Raw genomic sequence first — 20,016 nt, 5'->3', positions numbered from 1 at the left:
GACTGAGACCAGAGAAGACGAGGGGTTAACTGGGATCTGAGGCAGGGAGTCGCTGTCTGACTGCAGATATTTCCTTGAAACCTGCCCTGGGCCAGGCCCCAGGGACGGGGCTGAGAACCAGGTAGACCTACCTGTGCTTCGGGAAGGTCCCAGCCAAGAGGACAGGAGACTGTGAAACCCACAAGGATCCCACGGGAGCCTGAGAGTGAAGAGAAGCCCTGGCCTGGGGTCAGAGAAGGCCCTCCGGAGGTGGCACTGAGGCTGGACAAGCAGAGGGAACCAGTCCAGGTGCCTGCTTGGCCCCAAGAGGGGAGAAGCCTGCGAGATTGAGGACCCTGGTGAAGGACCCTGAGTGAGAGGCAGAGGCCACAGGCCAGACTGAGAAGGTGGGGGAGGCAGGATTTTTGTCCCTGTCCCCAGAGAGCTGTGGCAGCTGCCCTGGGCGCCAGCCTCCGTGTGCCTCAGCGCACACACCTGCCCCATGCTCAGTGGTGCTGCCAGGGACTGCGTGTGGAATCCATTCCTGGGGGCTGGACTTAAGGAAAGGTGCCCTGCCAGGGACATTCTGCCCAAACCCCGCCCCTCCTGGTGGCCCAGAGGAGCTAGGAATGAAAGTTTACCCTGGCAGACAGCATCTGATCCCGGTGCCAGGAGACTGAATTTCCCAGGCTTTGGCCAGGGTCAGAGGGTGGGAAGGCAGAGGGTGGGGTGGGCAGGCAGGCAGGTGGGGCAGCGGCAGAGGAGCCAGTCACGGGTGCAGTCTTGTCAGACGTGGGCAAGAGCAGAAATGGAGGCCCACATGCCATATGGCCTAACAATCCAGCTATAAATCAAGCTGCGGCTGCTAAACACGAGGCGTTCTGTTCTCCCACCTTGACGCACACCTTCACAACCGCCTGGTAGGCTGGGTTTGAATTTAGGACTTGAGGTCCCTCTGAGTGGGGACAGATGGCCCTTCCCCCTGGGCTGCCCTGGTCCCTCCTCACTCCACCTCACGCCACCAGGAGCCTCCAGAGCTCACCCGGCCCTCATTCTCCACTCCTCCATGGGCCCAAGAAGGACCCTCCTTGGGCCTGTGCTGCCCCCTGAAACAAAATCCATTTGCAGGAGGCAGACCCAGGGGTGGGCTAGGGACTGCTTGAGAGGGGATCCCAGGGTTCCCAAGGTAGCCTGGGAGGGGTCTGCAGGCTCTAGCTGGCTCCCTTCCCTTGGCTCCTTGCCCCCCGGGGAGGGTGAAGCCGGACAAAGTCCAGAGGGCCCCCTGAGTGTGAGACCCAGGATCAGGGCCCGATTCCCCATGTCTAAGGAAGACAGTGCCCACCGCAGTCTCCTTGGAATCAACATTCCACTTGCAGAGCAGCAGAAATGAACACCCCAGGTTTTTAGATGGCCAAATGGCACACAGAGGGTAGGGAACCTGCCTGAAGTCACACAGCGATTAAATCAAGAGGAAGGACAGGAAGCGGCACAGGTCTCCACACACATGTGCCACCCCATCTCCCCTCTCCTCTGCTCCCCCCAGCGTCTCTGCGCTCTTACCCATTCCTTGGGCTGAGATCTGGGTAAGAACTGAGAGTGGAGCCTGGTGCAGTGGCGCACGCCTGTAATCTCAGCGGCTTGGGAGGCTGAGGCAGGAGAATCATGAGTTCAAAGCCAGCCTCGGAACTTAGCGAGACCCTGTCTCTAAATAAAATATTTAAAATTAGGCTGGGGATGTGGCTCAGTGGTTAAGTGCCCCTGGGTTCCATCTCTGGTACCAGGGAGATTGAACAAGGGCTGGAGTTGGGGCTCAGAGGTAGAGCACTCGCCTAGCACTCATGAGGCACTGGATTTGATCCTCAGCACCACATAAAGTAAAATAAAGACATTGTGTCCGCCTACAACTAAAAAATAAATATTAAAAAAAAAACCTGAAAGTGGTCTGGAGAGCAGCTCTAGCAACTCGGAATTATCCTAGGCAACGGGGGAAAGGAATATCAGGTTGAAAGATACTCAGGACGGTCTTCTAGATGGATCTTCCCAGGGCCCTGGCCAGAGGCCCCGGGATCCACCTCCCCTCACCCTCCCCATCCAGTCCAGCTTCCTGCCCTGTCTACCTACCCCTGACCTCTACTGCCTTCACCCCTCTCAACCCAATCCATTCCCTGCACAATAGTGGGGGACTCTCCAAGCCCCCCATCTAACCTCTTCTGCCTGAAGTCTACTGTGGAGACCCTGCCCCCATAACCAGGCCCCAGCTCCCGAGTTGGGCCCCTGAGGCCTGGCCCCCGGCCCTGTTTCCCCCAGCCCTGCCTCCTGGGCCGCCTGAGCTTACAGGTCATGGGAAGAGGGAGCTGAGCCCTTTCCCATGGTCCTGGGTGCCCACTGCGCCCCGTTGCCCCAGCCCCATCTCCCTGCTTCACTGGCTCCTTCCCCCCGAGTCTCTCGTCAGCCGTCACCTACTCCAGGGTGCCATCCCCATCACCCGCCCCACCGACCTGACCCTCCTGGTGTTGGGTACGGCTCTATTTCCTCTTAGGATGTCCTGACAGACAACAGCAATGACCGTGGCTACTTTTCACCTCGAATCCGTTCATTACCATGTTACTCTTTTATCAGATACCTTTGGTCTCAGCACAGGGAGAAAGGAGGCCACTGGCCAGGAGGAGGAGGAGGATCTCTGTAGCTGAGTCACGCTCACCTGAGAGTCCCCAGCTGGAGGGAGTACAGAGAAGGTACCCAGTGCCTGCCAGTATCCAGGTCTGGTTGCCCAGTGGGCACCCTCTGTGGGGCCTTCCGCAGCCAGGACCTCAGGGCAGCCCCTCTACAGTCCAGGGAGGGAGCTGCTACATTGGCTCCCATTTCACGGATGGGAAAACGGAGGCCTGGAGCAGGGGCGCACTTCTGTGTTAGAGCTGGTGCTCCTGGTGAATCCAGATGTAGCTCCAGATTGAATGGCTCCAGCGTGTTGTCTGGTGAGTCAAGAAGCTTCTGAAACGTGGATAGGGACCCAGCTCAGGGGCACAGGGCTTTATCTCTCTGAGTGTCAGTTTCTTCCCCAGGGAGATGGGGAAACTGATGGCATCCACCTCCCACAGCCGTGGGAGGATCAATCCAGAGGACGCAGATCCCTTAAGCAGCTTTATTGTGGTGTAATAAAAAATTTATATACCATAAAATTCACTCATGCTAAGTGTATAATTCAAGGATTTTTAGTATATCTATGGAGTCGTGAAACCATCTCCACAGTCTAATTTTAGAATATTTCCTTCACCCCCAAAAGAAATCTCAGGATGGTGTGGATTTTGAAGCTGCTGGCAAAGGTTTGGCCGACAGCCAGCAATCCATCAGCAATTATTATTATTGATAATAAAATGTTTACAAAGGTTATCCCCCGGTGTTGGGATGATGATTGGTCATTTCTAAAGTATTTATGTATCTTCTGGACTTTTTCAAATGGAGAGCATATGATTTTTTTAAAATTGGGGGCAAAAGAGAAATATGTTTCCTTTTTGGAAATACAGCCATCAACACTCGGAAGGAAGGAAGAGAAAAGAACATCAATGAAGGATGGAAGGAAGGAAGGAAGGAAGGAAGGAAGGAAGGAAGGAAGGAAGGAAGGAAGGAAAGTTAGTAGATCCTCCTTAGTGGGGAAGAGGAGGACAGGGTACTGGTCCAGAGCCCTGGTGCCCACCCTACCCTGTCACCAGCTTAACCACAACTTTGGGGCCAGACATGTCAGCCTTTGCTCCTGGGTTTCCATGCCTGCCCAGTGAGGCTGAGGGGGCACTGAGAGCTCACCTTCCAATCTTCTTGGCACTGGGCAGGGTGATCTGGGTGCTGCCACAGAGTGTCCAGGTGCTGGGACATGGTGGGAAACAGCGCCAGCCCAGTCCCTGTTCTTGGGACCAGCAGGACTGTCAAGGAACTGTCTTGAAATATCTAAACCTTGGGGCTGGGGCTGGGGCTGGGGCTCAGTGGCAGAGCACTTGCCTAGCCTGTGTGAGGCACTGGGGTGGACCCTCGGCACTGCGTGTGTGTATATATAAGCAAATAAAAGAAAGGTCCATTGACAACTAAAAAATATATGTTTTTTAAAAAGTAGAAACATTTGAAAAAAAATGTAAACCTCATCTTGGAATTCATGCGCTGTGATGTGGGCGGCTGTGGGCTCCCAGGGGCCTCTGGGATGGTGGGAACAGAGAGGGGCTTGTCGCCCAGGGCAGACTCACCCCTTCCTGCTGTATTTCTTGGCCAGCCCACTGCCGCGCCCAGCTCCCTGCCTCAGAGGGCACCTGGGAGCCTGCCCAGCCCCTGCCTTCCATTTTCAGGGCAAGATCTGGCCTTAGACACTCCAGCTCCCGGGCCAGCCAGCTGCTGGAGAGCCGCCTTCTAGCTCCTGCCGCTCAGCACCCAGCACAGCCCCGCCGCTCTCCGCGGCTCAGAAGCGTCGTCTTTATTTATCATCGCGGTGACAGCCAGTTCTTCAGGCATTACTGATATAAGCCTCGGAGCAGCCTGATTTCCTGATGTGGAAACGGAGGCTCAGAGAGGTGTGGTTGTTTGCCCTCGGCCACACAAGTCCATGCAGGTCTGACCTCAAAGCCCAAGAACTAGTGGGTCCCCCCACTGTCACTTTTATGCAACAGGGTTGGGAACCGGGATCCCTGAGCTCTGGCCCCAAATCTCAGCTCCTAGAGTGGAAATGGGGTCCCTTCAGCCTTTTGGTGAAGTTTCTCCAGACCCCCTTCCGGGGGCGACAGTACCAAATCAGACAGGGAGTCGGTGGCGTTTGGAGGTCCTGAGGTGTGCATTTTGTCCTCTCTGCTCCAGGTTTGAAGGTGCCTCTGCAGATGGCGAGGCAAGGCCTCCCTGGGAAGCCACCATCTGCTCAAAATGAGTGGGAGAGCTGGCAGGCCACCATCCACCCTCCCCCGCACGGAGCAGCACGCGGCCACCGCGGCTGCTGGGCCCCCACACACTTTGTCTGGGCACCTGCATGTCCTCCTTCCGCCTGGGCAGGAGCTGGCAGGAACTGGGCAGGAGGTGCAGGGGTGCCACTGACTGGAGGCTGGATCAGGCTGACTTCCCCCAGGGATCTGTTAGCCTTAACAGGCACCGAGTGGGTCAGTGTAGGCAGGGGAAGGAATGGCCGAGCCAGGCTCCTTCTCTCCCGCATTGCCTGAGCCCTCCCTTGTGTCAGGCTCTGCCATCGGCGCTGTCTGTCAAGTCGTTGGGACTGGGAAGCTGGCCTCCAGGTTCTCTTCCCATCCTGGCCTTCTCTCCATCGCCGTGTGCCTTCCCAGTTCCCTGCCCTCTCTGGACTTTGGTCCCACCTTCTGGACAGTTATGGAGGAATGGGACATTGTCCACAAGCTTTGCTCTTCAAATTCCCATCCTTCCCTCTAACATTTCATGATCAGGGTCCCAAGATTCAATTCGGTGGCCATAAGAAGTGAGGTGGAGGAGGGTTCTGTGGGATTTGGGGATTGTTGATGGAATTTGGGGATCATCCCAGGGGGGGAGTGAGATCAGGGGACCCTCAGCAGCCCGCTCCAGTTGCGGGGCGGGCCTGGGCTCAGCTCTGGTGTGAACCAGCTCCGTGAATCCTCCACTGCTGCCGGCAGGGAGGTGCATGAGGCAGGGTTAATATGACGCCAGAGGACGTTGAGGCCTGGAGAGTGAAAAGACGTGACCAAGGCCACCAGGCTGGGGAAAGGCAGATGTGGGGTTCCAGTCCAGGGCATCTGCCTGCATGGGCTTTGAACCACTCAGCCAGTGAGCCTTAAACCTGACAGGGAGCAAGACAGCCATGTGGGGATGGGGTTTGAATCCGGATTCTGCCTCCCTGCATGTCTGAAGGTTGTGCGTTTGCACAAGCTGCCTCAAAAATTTGATGTGCCTCACTCTGTGCACCTGGGCCCTGAGAGCAATGGACACCTCCCTCCCTGGCACCCCCATGACCACCCTGCGGAGGAGAGACTCTTCCCCCAGACATGGCCCTGCCCGCTAATCTCTGCTGTCCATAAGCTGCTTGTCCTTTGAAGAAGCCCCAGGGAGGCAGTGATGTGGGGCAGGCTGGTCCAGGCCGTGGACCACCCATCACCCTGCCTAGGTGGGCCCTGGGCTCTGCATACCCCCTCCCTATTTGGCACCTCAGAGACCTCCACGCTCAGGGGTGGGCCCTTCTGCTCAAGGGGGATGCCTCTTGGGGAAGAACTCTAGGCAAGGTCCATGTCTCTGCATGGGGGACTCTCCGTGGGGAGTCCCATCCTTTCCAGCCCCTCCTGCAGTTTCCATGGCAACAGCAGTTGCCATGGTATTGCTGGGCAAGAAGCTGATGGGGAAGAAGGTGGACCCCAGGCCCCCACGCCCACTGAAGCCTCTATGAGAACAGCTGTCCTATCTTCATGGTCCTGGGGGTCCCCCAAAACCGAGGGGTTGTCTCCCAAGGAGTCACTGAGTAACACCTAGGAGAGATAAAGGAGGAGGTCCCCCCAGGAGGCCCCGCCCTGTGTGCCAGCCACTCTGCAGTGCAGGCCACACAGACTTGCATGTACTGTTTACTTGCCTGTCTCCTCCCCACATTGCGAGCGCCTGGGGTGGGGAGCTGTCTGACTCATCATCTCCCGTCCCCAGGGCCCAGCACAGGGCCTGGCACAGACCAGATTGAATTGAATTACATAAAAAGTGGAGTCTGGCTCCTCGGGTTTAGGGGGTGACACAGTTGGATGGGGAGGTTTCCAGGCTCTGGGGGCCAGCCTGCACTTTGTTTGAATCTCAGCTCTGGGGCTGGCGAGGCAGCTTAGTGGTGGAGCACTTGCCTGGCACGTGCAAGGACCTGGGTTTGAATCTCATCACCCCAAGGAAACAAAACCAACAAAAGCAACTTCTATCATAATCCCAGCTCTGGGGGCTGGAGTTATAGCTCAGCTGAGACTGCTTGCCTAGCATGCATTAGGCCTTGGGTTCAATCCCCAGCAGCAGCACCACCAATAAATAAATAGATGCAAGGAGAAGAATAATCCTAGCTCTGCTGTGTGACCTTGAGTGAGTCACTTCCCCTCTCTGAGCTTCAATTGCTTCATCTGTAAAATTATAATTTCCATATCAGAGCATGTTTGAGGAGTTGGGATTCACTCAGAATTTATTGAGCACCTCTGGAATACTGGGATTCTGAGCCCTGGGATCTGTGGCAGAGAGAAAGTGCTGGCCCTGCCCTCCCACAGCTCATAGTCTGGCAACAATGAAATTTGCTTGGCACCTGAAAATGCAGAAGCTACCTGCCATCTCCTTTCCATTGGCTCCTCCTCACCAGCTCTGCTCTCCCCAGAGGTGGCTCAGGCGAGGGCTCCAACAGGAGGCCTTGATCCTGGGAGCCCTGGGCCTCTCTGTTGCCCCAGGCCTTGAATCTGAGTCAGGCCCTGGGCAGGTGGTGGGAGACCTGGCTTCTACCTCTGGCTCTGTCAGTCCTGTGTGTTCCCCTCCTGGTCTCCATGTGTTGCTCCATGAGGCGGCAGCTGGCCACAGTCCCTCAGGCTCTGGCCTGCTTCCCCCTTTCCTGGGTCCTGGGGATCCCATGACAGCCTGATTCCTGGAGAGGCCTCTGCCCTCGTGTCTGCCTGGGGTGGGGTAGGGCGAGGTGGGTGGGGTGAGGGAACAAGAAGAGCTGACAGGACAGAGTACTTGCACCCTCAAGACTCAGCCAAAAGGACAGCTGGGGTTGACATCAGCATGAGCGATGTCTGCAATACAGACTGGACTGTTGGGTCTGGAGACAAATGACTTGTGACCCCTCAGTCCAGATCCACAGGCACTGGATCCATGGGGGGCTGAGAACAGAGAGCTTTCACTGCATGGTAGAACAGATCCAAGTCCAAGGTCCGCTCTGCTAGATACTGATTGTGTAATCTGAACATCACTGAGCCTCAGTTTCCTCATCCATAAAATGGGGATAGTAGCAGCAACTACCTCCTGAGGCTACTGTATGGAGTCTAGAGATATCGCCCACAAAGCAGCTGGCACACAATGGGCACTTTTGAAGCCCAAATTCTTTTCCTTGCCTCCTCCCCGCTGCATCTGCCTGTCCTCAACCCCAGCCAGATGGGACCTGAGAAAAGGGAAGTGAGATGTTGCCCTTCCCCACAGAGAAAGGAAGGGGATGAAGTGCAGGGCCATTTCTCGGGATCCACTCTGTGGCCACTGGACACTGAGGGTGTAGGCCAGCCATACCTCAGTTTCCCCCAGGCTGAGTGGCTGAGGCTGGGTTGGGGCAGGAACTTCCTGTTGGTCCTGAACCAACACAGGGCATATCTAAGAGGCATCTGGGGAATTGCTGGTGCAGTCTCCTGGCAGCTTAGGTGCATAAATTATGTGGGGACTTGGAAGAGGGTGTTTTCCACTTTTCTGGGTGGCATCACCCCTTCAGGGCCTGAAGCCCTTGTTCTAAGGTGCGGTGGGGTCAGCACTTTAAGGGGATTTTGGATCTCCCAGCTGCAGAACTGGTACTCCTGATCTTGACCTTCCTCTGATCCTTGCAGGGACTTCTTGCCCCGAGGATCTGGCATTGTCACGCGGCGTCCCCTGGTCCTGCAGCTGGTCAATGCTAACACAGGTACATGCTCTCCATCAGCCCCAAGGTGAGGGGCTACCTTTCTATTGAACTTGAAAGTTACCAAGGAAGGGCTTCGTTCCCTCCTCGGGTTCCATTCCTTACCTGAACAAGGGAGATAAAAGTGTTTGGAGTCTGTTTCTGGTGGGAGATGGGGTGCAGGTGGGTTCCGGACTGTGATGCTCGCCCCCTTCCTCTACCCGCTTCTGGAGCAGAATACGCGGAGTTCCTGCACTGCAAGGGGAAGAAGTTCACTGACTTCGAGGAGGTGCGCCTGGAAATCGAAGCCGAGACCGACCGGGTCACCGGTACCAACAAGGGCATCTCTCCGGTGCCGATAAACCTGCGGGTCTACTCGCGGCACGGTGAGACCTGGCCCCGCCCTCCTGCTTCTTTGCCTAGCCACGCCCCCAGGACACTTTCTGGCTCCGCCCCTTTCTGGCGCAGACTCCGCCCCCGCAGCCGCCCCCTCCACGCCCTGCTAGCCCGAGCTCTGCCCCGCCGTGGCTCCGCCCATCCTTAGCCCCTACCCTGGTCCTTCTTAGACCCCGCTCCCACGCGGATCCCGTGGGTCCGACCCTGTTCTGTAACTCTGCGCGCCCACGGTCATGCCCCTTGCTTTGAGCCATCCCTCTTGTCGCCCCGTCCAGTACTGAACCTGACGCTGATGGACCTGCCCGGAATGACCAAGGTGCCCGTGGGAGACCAGCCTCCGGACATCGAGTTCCAGATCCGAGACATGCTTATGCAGTTCGTCACCAAGGAGAACTGCCTCATCTTGGCGGTGTCCCCTGCCAACTCCGACCTGGCCAACTCTGATGCCCTCAAGGTGGCCAAGGAGGTGGACCCCCAGGGTAGGTTCCCACTTGGCAGTCCGTGTGCCAGGCCCCGGGGGTGGTTGCTTCTTAGTTTAGGGGAGCCCCTGCAGGGTCTAGGTGGAATAGCGGTGGGAGCAGATCCATGCTTTTAAACGTCACTGTGTAAAATATAGGAGGGGTCCCAGGAGTGGGTGAGGGGATGGGCAGGGAGACGGGGAGCAGGGTGGGTGGGCTTGGGGATTTCCTCCTGAGGGCAGGTCTACATGAGGACTGCCCTCCTGCTGCCCACCCCCAGGTCAGCGCACCATTGGGGTCATCACCAAGCTGGACCTGATGGATGAGGGCACAGATGCCAGGGATGTGCTGGAGAACAAGCTGCTCCCCCTGCGCAGAGGTAGGCGACCACTCCCCTACCCACTGCCTGCTCCTCTGGACACTCCTGAGAAGGCCGCTTCCCTGACCTTGACTGCCCACAGGCTACATTGGGGTGGTGAACAGGAGCCAGAAGGACATAGATGGCAAGAAGGACATCACGGCTGCCTTGGCCGCTGAGCGCAAGTTCTTCCTCTCCCACCCATCCTATCGCCACCTGGCTGACCGCATGGGGACACCCTACCTGCAGAAGGTCCTCAACCAGGTAGGGGCACAGGCTAGGACAGAGCCTAGGGATACCAGCATGACCAAAGAGTAATTTAAATGTATCTTGAGGGAGACTGAGAGGTTCGCACCCATCATGCAGACGAACAAACACCCAGAAAAGCAAAGGAGGCTGCCCACATCCCATGGCCACAGAGCTTTGCAGCTGACCCTGTGTGGGACCTACCTGGGGAACCCCAGAACTCCTGGGACACAGAAAAGGCCAAGACCTCGTGTGGAGGGGGGCAGTGACAAGGGCTTGGTTTGGGGGCCATGATTGGTGTGTACGCAGCTGAAGACCTGGTTCCTTTCGAGATGGGGAGAGATGGACCCTAGACTGGGGTCAACACCCCCCGGGGTTTCCCTGGGTGCTTCTCCATCTGGAATGGGCCTCTAGAATTCAGGGCTGTGGGTTTTGACAGGAGAGGGGCAGTGGGGAGTGCCACAGACCTGGGTTCCAGCCTGCGCTGAGACACTCTCCAGCTCTCTGCGCCTGTATTCCTATATCTATGAAATGGGGAAATGTCGCCAGAGTCTGTTTCATGGGGTTGTTATGAAGATACAGGGAGATACAGTGTGGGGGGACCTAGTGAGAGTGGGCGCCTCAACTTGAGAATTACCTGAAGGGCTGAACCCTAGAGGGAATGAGGGGGCAGCCCTCAGCCTCCCCTGCGTTAGAGGCATTTGGTTTGCTTTATGATATCTGAAAACGTTAAACTGGTCAAAAATCAAGTAATGTCAAATACAAATCCGGGATTCTGGTTTTGTTTGAAAATGGAGTTATGTGCTCATTAATTCAAATAATACACCTCTGTGAACTCATGCCAAGGGGAAGCCTGCCTGCAAGAAGATTTTGTTCTGGAGCAGGGCAGCCCTCGGTGGCCCCATGTCCATCCCTCCAGTGTTCACCTCACCACATACGCAGGGCCCCCTGGTAGCCCGCTCTCTGCCTGGCTCCCTGGAAAGCTGGGTTGGTTCTGTGGCCTTAACCTTTTCCTCACCTTCACACCCAGCAACTGACAAACCACATCCGGGACACACTGCCTGGGCTGCGGAACAAGCTGCAGAGCCAGCTGCTGTCCATTGAGAAGGAGGTGGAGGAGTACAAGAACTTCCGCCCTGATGACCCTTCACGGAAGACCAAGGCCCTGCTCCAGTGAGCCTCTCCCGGCCCTGACATCCCACTGCTGAGCTGTCCCCGCCCCAGCCTCTCAGCACCCTCTTCAGCACAGGACTCCCCAGGGCTCTCTCCACGGGGCCATACCTCTCTCCACAGGATGGTCCAGCAGTTTGCAGTGGACTTTGAGAAGCGTATTGAGGGCTCTGGAGACCAGATCGACACCTATGAGCTGTCTGGGGGAGCCCGCATCAACCGGATCTTCCATGAACGCTTCCCCTTTGAGCTAGTCAAGGTAGGACAGGAAGCCCCAGGGATGGAGGACTCAGGAAGTCTCCACTCCCACCCAGGACATTCTGATGTGGTCCTTTGCTTAACTCTCCAAAGGCCCTGGTGCTCGGCCCTGGGAGTGGATGGGCCCTGCCTGGGCCTCCCACGCAACAGGGACAGGCCCTGACCATCTTTCTCTCTGTTGTCCTCATAGATGGAGTTTGATGAGAAAGAACTTCGAAGGGAGATCAGCTATGCCATCAAGAATATCCATGGCATTAGGCACGTACTGGGACCAGGGAGGGGGGTTGAACCCCAGAGGGCAGGGAGGGGGTTAGCTCTGATGCAGAGAGCAGGGAAGTGGCCCCCCTCAGGAAGGACCTGAGAGTCCTGCTCCCTAGTCCCCTCAATCCCAACTTTCTAGCTCCCAGCTCAACAGGCTCCAGCCAGGGGAGGCAGATGGGGGGGCTAGACCACTGCACTCCTTGCAACCCGATGGCCTCCTCTACTGTCCCTGGAGCAGGGCCTGGGAGCAGGGCACAGAGCCCAGAGTACAGATGGCCTGAGAAGTACCCTCTAGGGCTGGGCCCCTGCCCTTCCCCAGGGTGAGGCATCTCCACCCAGTCCTAGCCAGGTTACTGAGCGAAGGTGCCCACACCACTGGGCAGGGCCTGGGGCACAGCATCAACCCACCACACCCTCCCCGTCCCCATCAGCCCAGTGTTGACCGTTCGCCCACCTCCCGAGGCCATCCAGCCTGTGGAGCAGGAAGGCTTGGGAGGTAGACTCTCCTTGACAGCTCAGACCCCTGCAGAGACCCAGATCCGCACTGTGCTCACTCAGCCACTCCAGGCAGCAGAACAATGTAAAGCACTTCCTAGTGCCAGGCGCAGACAGACTGACATGTCCCTGGGTTTGTGCAGACTCATTTCGGTTTTCTTAGAATGACCCAAGACTGTAGACAGAAATGGAACTAGAAAAGAAAATCCGAGGTTGGACTTGGAGTTTACCTGCTGATGAGCACCATGGCCAAGATGCTCACTCCTGGGCGGCTCTTCGGGAGAACCCAGTTTGGCCATTGCCAAGCCATTTCTGGCCACAGAGCTTTTTGTAGGACCACTTAAGAGGCAGCAGGACATGTAAATGCACACAAGCAGCCCTTGTCTTGCCCCCAAAGACCTTGTAGGGAAAGCCCCTCATTAGAATCCCTTCACCCATCTGACAGGTGGGGACACTGAAGCCCAGAGAGAGTAATGGGACCCCCGCCCCCACCCAGCTCAGAGGTTTGGGAGGGGCCCTGGCCTGTCATTCCTGGCAGGTGCTGGCCTGTGACACTGTGCCCTTCTCCCGCTCCGGGGGTTCAGAACGGGGCTGTTTACCCCAGACATGGCCTTTGAGACCATTGTGAAAAAGCAGGTGAAGAAGATCCGAGAACTGTGTCTCAAGTGTGTGGACATGGTTATCTCGGAGCTAATCAGCACCGTTAGACAGTGCACCAAGAAGGTAACCCAGGCCAGCCTGCCTCTGTCCCTACCCTGCACTGCTGCCAGGCACTCCCTCCCCAGTCCCCACTGCCTCCTCGGTAGCATGTACAGGCCTCAGCGGGGTGGGGGAGGCAGGCAGCCACGGGCCAGCAGAGGGAACCCCGAGCTCCAGCCCTGGGGACCGAGGGATTGGAAGCTGGGAGGACTGGTCATGCTCTTTGGCAATACTCCCTCCTCCCTCCTTTTCCTGCCCCCCTCCCACCCTGCTCTGGGAGGGGGAGCCTTGGGGGCCACCTCAGAGGCCCAGTAGTGATGACTCAGTCCACAATCTATGCAGACTAGGAGACTTTGAGGAGTGGAGGTCCCTCCCTGAGCCTCGAGGGGCAGCAGGGTCCACTGGGTCCCGCCAGCAGTATGTCTAGTCCCTGCTCACAGTCTGCCCCTCCTCAGGTCCCTTGCGCTGGGCCATCCCAGCCACACCCTTGGCACAGCCACAGAACCGTGGGACCTAGGCATCTCCTGGGCTGGCCTGCAGGGCACTGCTACTCTCCGCATCCTCCTGCCTCTCCTGACTGGCCTCCTCCCAGCTCCTTGGCCTCCGTCTTGCCCTCAGAATCACCTGTGACCCAGGCCTACCAAACCCCAGCTCTGTTCCCACACAGGGGGGTCCGTGGAGGGGTTGGACCCAAGCATGGGAAGAAGGACAGGGAGCTGTCTTAGCTTGGCCCAGCTGGGTCTCACGTAGGGATGGCAGACAGCAGGACTGGAGGTCCCCCTGGGTGGGCCCCACCATCCGAAGTTCATTGAGCCTCCCTCCCTGAGGAAGAGCTGTTCACAAGCCAGAGGGTCAAGGACTCTGGGCCCACTCAGCCCGACAAGAAGGACAAAGACATCATCCTTCATTCATTCCCCCATCCCTTCTACATGCCCTCTTTGAGCTCTGGAGGCATGCCTGGCCCCTCCACCCCTGCCTTTGGGACAAGGACTGCCCATTTGGACGAGGGAGATTGGGTGCCACAGGGAGGCCCCTAACTCAGCTCTCAGTGGTCTGGTAGGGGCAGACTTTCTGGAAGAGGTGACATCCAACAGCCACTTGCAGTGCAGTCAATCATCTTGTCCTTGTCCAGGTGGCTGAGCTCAGTGTGGCTGAGATGACGGGACTCACAAGCAGAGGGGAAGAGTTTGGAGAAGCGGGGGAAATGGGTGCTGCTGAGCTCCTGCTCCAAGGAGTGGGTAGAGTCAGCCTGGCCTGCCAGCCGGGAGCTAGGCAGAGGAGGCTGGGGACGATGGTGTCAGGCAGGTGCATGCAAAAGGAGGATTTTACCAAGAGGGCCCAGGGCCCAGTCAGGCCCCCGCGGGGTACTGCTCATGCTGCTGGCACCCCCACCTCCGCATGTCCCGGTGCCCTCGCATGCCTGTGGCTCCTGCATGTCCTTTGGTGTGACCGCTGGTTTCCCCCTGCAAACCTGCCCCTTCCTCAGCTCTGACAAGGAGCATTGCCTGTGCCCAGCCTGACTCAGGAGGCCAACTGGCACCGTGGGCCCTGACCCCCCCAATTCCTCCTGGATAGGACTCGAGGCTCTTCCCCACCTGATTACCCAGCTGTCCCTCCAGGCCTTCGGAAGGCAAAGGGCAGCCACCCAAGGGCCAGTGCACACCTTGGGAGCTAATGGTCCTCAAAGGTCTCCATCCCTCTGGTCATTCTCCAAGATGGCAGCTGTCCAGGGAGCAAGCTGGTTCCTGTGGTGCTCCTCACCACCGGAACTGCCCTTCCCACCAGAGGTTGCCCCAGTAGGCCTCAGAGAGGGCCCGCAGCCAGAAAGAACTTTGAACCACGCGCTGGGGTTAGGGGTGGCCGTGGCTTGGTGCCATCAGCTTCCTGGGATCCCGGGCCCTCTTCCCGCCTTGCCTCTGTCCCCTTGTCCCTGGGCCCCTGGACTCTGGTGGGCCTCGGGGCCCCTCCCATGGCCCCCGTGCACGTGGCTCTCTTGCCTCCCACCCTTCCCAGCTCCAGCAGTACCCTCGGCTGCGGGAGGAGATGGAGCGCATCGTGACCACCCACATCCGGGAGCGTGAGGGCCGCACCAAGGAGCAGGTGAGCGCGGCCCCTGGCCCCCCTGCCCCTCTCTCTCCTGCTGTGGTAGAGTGCGCAGAACTGCATTCACACTGAGGTGCAGCCATCCCTAGAACTATTGTCATCTCTCAAAACGGAAGCTCTGTCCCCCATGAAACACTGACTCCCCACCCCACCCCCGTCCCTGGCAGCCACCTTTCTCCTCTCTGGGAGTTTGCCTACACTAGGCCCCTCATGAGTGGAATCATATGATATTTACCCTGTTGTGTTGGCATATTTCACTTAATATATCTCCAAGGTTCATCCGTCTTGTGTCTTGTAGCACGTTCCAGAATCTTTGTCCTTTGTGTGTGTGTGTGTGTGTGTGTGTGTGTGTGGTGCTGGGATTGAACCCAGGGCCTTGTGCATGTGAGGCAAGCACTCTACCAACTGAGCTATGTTCCCAGCCCTTGTTTCCTACTCTGACTAATTCTGCTATGAAAATGGATGTACAAATATCTTTTCAAGTCTCTGCCTTCACTTCTTTTGGGTCTATACCCAGAAGTGGAATTGCTGGATCATGTGGTAATTCTACGTTTAGTTTCTTGAGCACCCGCCATCTTGTTTTCCACAGTGGCTGAGCCATTTTACCTTCCCATCGTGTGTCCTTCTCTTTCTTAGTCTGGCTTTCTTGGCTTTCTGGCCTCTGTCTTTCTTGTTGTCTCTCTTTGGGCCTCTCTTTGCTGTTTCTCAGGCTCACCTTATACTCCTTGTGGTTGACTCCTTCCTTTTAGGTTAGCATTCATCAAATATTCATTCACAGACATGGTCACTGAATGCTGTCTCTGAGCCGGGAGGAGTGGCGAGGAGCAGGGCCCATTATACCACTCTTCCCTGACCCGCCTCGGCCACCCCTCTGTCTGTGCTCATCTCTGGCTCCCATTTCCCACTCCTGTCCTCACATCTCCTCCACAATGATACGTCTGCAGTTCACTCGTATTTTTGCTGTTGATGTCATGTTTAAAAATCTTTATTCGTCTCTTTCTAATTTCAAAAGTGATCGATACGCAATAAAACATTCAATTCATATAGAAGTGATTAAATTGCGAGTAAGTGCACCTCCACTCACCCTTCCCCACCCCCGCAGTTTGGTGTGTCCCCACCCAGGCATTGTCCTGAGTGCTCACACTCATACACACACTTTGCAAACTGCACCTTTGTCTTCAAGAGCCACCATCCTGCTGTGTGTCTGCCCCCTTTTTTTCTCTAAAGATAATTATAGCACTTCACATCTTTGAGCACCTATTATATTTTGGGTGCATGCCGGCCTCACCTCACTGTGTCTACGCCAGCCCTGAGAGGCAGAAGCACCTCATTTGTAGGATTTTAGGCTCAGTGAGGACAGGCCCCAGGCTCCTAGGAAGCAGCCTGCCTCCTCAAAGTCACCTTGATCACCTTGAGTCTCTTCTCACTTCATAATGTGCCTGGGGAAGTGTTGTCCCAAGACAGCTCCTAGAAGTTCTCCTTATTCTTCTGAACGGCAGCAGACTGCCTATGGTTTAGGGAGTGCCATAATCTACTTCACCTTCTGATGGCCACTGGCTTGTTGGTAATTTTTCTCTATTACCAATTATACTGCAGCCAGGCATGGTGGTGCGTACCTATAGTCCCTGCTATGGGGAGGCTGAGGCAGGAAGATCATCTGACCAGGAGTTCAAGGACAGCCTGGGCTGTCCATAGTGAGACCTTGTCTCAAAACAAACACATAACAACAACAACAACAAAAATAAACTACCCTGAACACTCTGGTACCTATACCTTTGTTCAATTGGTGAGCGTGTTGCAAGGGAGTATGTGCATCTCAGTGTTGTTGTTAAATATTGCCAGGGCTGAGGTTATAGCTCATGGTACAGCACTTTCCTCGCACATGTGAGGCACTAGGTTCCATCCTCAGCACCACATAAAAATAAATAAGGTGAATATATTTTTAAAAAATAGCCAAAGCACCCTCCAAGAGGTGAAGTTAATTTATACCACCTGGGCTGGGGCTGGGGCTCAGTGGTAGAGCACTTGCCTAGCATGTGGGAGGCCTCGTTCAACCCCCAGCATCACCAAAAACAAACAAACTCTTCCACTAAGAGTATAATGCCCCCCAGGGGTCATCACTTATTATTAATAGGTGGAGAAAGGGCCTCCTTGTTGAACTGACATTTCTCTATTATCGAAGGTGAGCCCCTTTTCCTCCATGAGTTGCCCATTCATGGCCTTTGACTCTTTGACTATTGGCTATTTAATTTGTGTTTCTTTTATCTTTCACTCACTGATTGTAGGGACTTTATTTTTATTAACTTGGTGGTTTTAATGGATGCTAAACTTCTGTATGTGCCGCAAGAGCTTTTCTTCCACATGGTCATCCATTTTTAAACTTTGTGGTCTTTTCCGCTTGCTGCTGACCTGCGTAACCCGAAGGTCATGCTTCTCATCGATATTGAGCTGGCTTACATGAACACCAACCACGAGGACTTCATAGGCTTTGCCAAGTGAGTACACTCCCTGCGCAGCAGAGGTGACACACTGTGTGATGTGGCAAGTGTAGGCAGACACAGGGCTGAGCCTGCCAGGGTAGGCCTCTGGGTCCTGTGGCCCCTGCACAGTGGGTGGTGGGGCTGAGAAGCTCTGAGGCTCCTCCCTCCCTTCCTCTTAGTGCTCAGCAGAGGAGCAACCAGATGAACAAGAAGAAGGCTTCAGGCAACCAGGTGAGTGGGCCCCAGCATCCCAGCGGCTCGAGGGATGGAGGGTACTGGAAGGACGCCAAGCTCTGGGAACCCCCCTCCCCTGAGAGGAAGGGTCCTATGGGGGCCAGGGAGCCTGTCATCTGCCAGCCACAAGCATCCCACTCTGCCTCAGTAACCCTCTCTCCTCTCTCCCCGATGCTTCTCGTGGTTGCTATGGTTACCTCTTTGCAGGATGAGATTCTGGTGAGTACCAGGACTGGGGTTCTTTGGCTTCTGTAGTGAGGGGAGGAGGGGGCCCTTTGGAAATGGGGGTCTGCAGTGGGCAAGAGGGCACCCTTTGGCTTGAATCACTTGCACACACTGGCACATGAGTGTCCCACACCTGCTCACTGACCAAGCAAGGTCAAGCCATGCACAGTCCCATCCACCCATCCATCAGGGTGGTGAGCCAAGCACCTGCTTCAGGCAGAGTTAGACCATGTGGGCAGGGGGCCTGATACTAGGAGCTGCTCCTTAGACATCTGTTGGACGGACGGGTGGGTGAATGGATGGGTGAGTGAATACTGGGGTGGATGTTGGATGAGTGTATCCACTCATCCTTGTGGGGACAGGCCCATAGGAAGCTGATGGCCTTCACTAGAGCTGGCTAAAGAGATACAGGAAGTCCAGAGGCGAGTCCCTCCTCACCTGGCTTCCTGCTCTTTGTCCTTCATATGTCTGCAGAAACCACTCATCAGGAGCCCTTGCTCGACCCCAGCTGTACACACGAGCCCTAGAGCATCAGCACTTTCCCCAGTAGTCTCCCCAAACTGTAGTTTCCTTGTAAGAATCTAGGTGTTGGTGTGACTGTTGGCTCAATGTCTCTTTCCCTCCCAGGCCCAAGGGGAGGGGTGAGTCTGTCTGGCTCATTATTAAGTCCTCAGCCCCAAGCCCCTTGCCTGGTGCATAGTAGATCCTCCATAGAAGACAGGCATGAGTGGACGTAATGTCCTAGGGAAATGCAGTTGAGCCAGAACTCACAGGTGCCAGTCCCTGACTGAGCCTCCCCTGCCACCTGAGGGCTCCAGGTAGGGTGGGAGTTCTCTGGCGCTGGGGCTGCAGAGAGGGGCTTTGGATATGCAGGAAAGAGTCCAGGGCTGGGAGTGGTCAGGAGAGGACAAAGGCTGCAGGTCGGCAGAGAGTAGGTGGCAGCCCTGCTGGCCAGATCCTGGGATATGGAGTGGACTCAGTTCCAAAGATAGTGACAAGACACTGCAGGGCTTTTTGCCGGTTTGGTAGGGCAGGCAAGAGATGGTGGACACCTGTCTCTGTGTCCCTGTGAACCTGCCAAGGCCCCTGTGATCCCCCCTCCGCTTGGCTGCTGATTGGCTGTGAGGTTTGACTTCTCAGAGGTGAGAAGTGCCACGGAAGGGCTTTGGGGCTTCAGAAGCAGGTCCAGGCCTCCTTAGGTCTTTCCTGGACGCTCAGAGATGCAGGTGAGAGCCAGAGAGAAGCAGCTCTCTCATCCTCTCTGGACAGTGACCCTGCCAGTGGAGTGGCATTCACAGGCTCTGGTCTGTGGCAGTGTTCAGGACAGTCCTGGGGACCGCTGCTTTTTGTCATGAAAAGGGACCTTTGATTGTAATTCTGAGCTTTCCCTAGGAAGAAGAGGGCCTAGGTAATTCATCCGCTTCCCCTACCCCAGGGAGCATGGGGCAAAGATTGCTAGAACTGTACAAGTGTAGCTTTCATTGTTCACACCACAGAACAAACGGAATCTTCCAAGAATCCTGCAGGGTGCTGGGTTACACTTATGAGCAAGAGCGTTCACAGTTTAGCAGAGAATGCTGCATCAATAGATAATCTCTCTCTCTCTCTCTCTCTCTCTTACACACACACACACACACACACACACACAGTATATTAAAAAAAATCGCAGTCATCATTATAGAAGACCTAAGGGAGTGATCAAAGATTATCATGGGGATCCTGTTTTACATGGTGGGCCAGGGAGGGCCTGCTTGAGAACGTAAATCCTGAGTTGACACCCAAAGGAAGGGGAAGTACTTTCTAGGCAGAGGCAACAACTGCATGTGCAGAGTCCCTGAGGTCAGAAATAAGTCTTAGGAAGATTAGACCTAAAACTTAAAAGACCCTTGCAGTTGTCTTCCCCACTCAGCCACAGCTTCTTGCACACTTACATCAACAGGGAGTTCACTCTCAACCAAAGCCTCCAGCCCTTTGCTCAGAGAGCTCTGGCTGTAGAGGCCCCTCATCTGGAGCTGACCTCTGCCTTCCTCTGTCTCCTACTCTGTTCACTTGTGGTTCAAACCA

General features: G+C 55.9%; 1 pseudogene across 1 annotated transcript in view; it reads left to right on the top strand.

Moving 5' to 3' along the window:
• Nucleotides 1–20,016, top strand: part of LOC308640385 (dynamin-1-like) — a 36,258-nt pseudogene that overhangs the window by 4,555 nt on the left and 11,687 nt on the right. The window contains exons 2-14 of the transcript XR_014024339.1: nucleotides 8,520–8,593; nucleotides 8,806–8,955; nucleotides 9,241–9,444; nucleotides 9,704–9,802; nucleotides 9,885–10,045; nucleotides 11,058–11,200; nucleotides 11,321–11,456; nucleotides 11,646–11,713; nucleotides 12,796–12,934; nucleotides 14,924–15,010; nucleotides 17,438–17,508; nucleotides 17,673–17,724; nucleotides 17,935–17,946. The product of XR_014024339.1 is annotated as a dynamin-1-like (transcript). The remainder of the gene's footprint in view (nucleotides 1–8,519; nucleotides 8,594–8,805; nucleotides 8,956–9,240; nucleotides 9,445–9,703; nucleotides 9,803–9,884; nucleotides 10,046–11,057; nucleotides 11,201–11,320; nucleotides 11,457–11,645; nucleotides 11,714–12,795; nucleotides 12,935–14,923; nucleotides 15,011–17,437; nucleotides 17,509–17,672; nucleotides 17,725–17,934; nucleotides 17,947–20,016) is intronic.

This window comes from Spermophilus citellus (assembly GCF_964194105.1).
Source record: "Spermophilus citellus genome assembly, contig: SCAFFOLD_131, whole genome shotgun sequence".
In the NCBI taxonomy this organism is placed as follows: domain Eukaryota; kingdom Metazoa; phylum Chordata; class Mammalia; order Rodentia; family Sciuridae; genus Spermophilus; species Spermophilus citellus.
This window is presented reverse-complemented; position numbering and strand designations above follow the sequence as displayed.